Raw genomic sequence first — 1,351 nt, 5'->3', positions numbered from 1 at the left:
TACACAACTTCAAAATAAAAGTATTTTTAAATCTACATTTAATGTAATCCCTATGTCCTGTATTTGAATACTCTCATTCTAATAAATCTTACGACTACATTCATTTGCATTCCCGCATTCTGACCATGCTTTAGGATATTATTTACTGTGCATTCTCGCTATCCTAAAGATTACAATTCTTCCTTAAAGGGATAGTTCACCCAAAAATGAAAATAACCTCATTACTCAAACTCGAGTCATCATAGGTGTAAAGGACATTCCTCTTTCAGGTGAACACAATCAGAGTTATATTAAAATTTTAATATACATTAATGTCCTGGCTCTTCCAAGCATTAAAATGGCAGTAGCCAAAAAGGCCAAAAAAAGTGCTTCCATCCAACTACTTCATACCGCTCCGAGGGGTTAAGAAAGGCCTTCTGAAGTGAAACCATGTTTGTGTATGAAAAATATTGATATTAAAAATGTACTATATATATATATATATATATATATATATATATATATATATATATATATATATATATATATATATATATATATATATATATATATATATATATATATATATATATATATATATATATATATATATATATAAAGTAATCCATACAGCTCTGTGGGGCTATGGCCTGCTTAAGTGAATTGATCAGTTTGTGTATAAAAAATATTGATATTTAAAAATGTACTTATTTACATTTTACACATATATAGTAATTATATATATATATATATATATATATATATATATATATATATATATATATATATATATATATATATATATATATATATATATATATATATATATATATATATATATATATATATATATATATTTAAGCAGGCCATAGCCCCACAGAGCTGTATGGATTACTTTTGCATGGGTGCACTTTTTTTCGGCTGCAAAATTTGGGCTGCCGTTCACTGCCATTATAAAGTTTGTATTCTTCTGAAAGAAAAATGTCCAATAAACTTAGGATGGCTTGAGGGTGAGTAAATGATGGGATAATTTTCATTTTTGGGTGAACTATCCCTTTAAGACTGCTCTTTAATATGCAGTAAACACAATCAAACATCCATTACTCTCTATTAAACGGACATCATATAATCCTGTGTTGTGGGGTAAAGAATATTTTCTAATGAATGGTTTAACCATAAATATAATACTATATAAATAATGTATACTTTCTGTCTTTTTAAAAGCTTGGCTTTTAAAACAATTTAAAAAAATAATAATAATAAAAAAAGAAGAAGAAAAAGAAGACAAAAGAATGAAAGAAAGAAACATTATTGTTTATTAAAGAATTAAATAAAATGTAATGGAAAATAAATTGAAATAAGTTTGTTTAAT

Source organism: Pseudorasbora parva, chromosome 17 (genome assembly GCF_024679245.1).
Source record: "Pseudorasbora parva isolate DD20220531a chromosome 17, ASM2467924v1, whole genome shotgun sequence".
NCBI classification, from domain to species: Eukaryota; Metazoa; Chordata; class Actinopteri; order Cypriniformes; family Gobionidae; genus Pseudorasbora; species Pseudorasbora parva.
Note: the sequence above shows the minus strand (reverse complement) of the source record.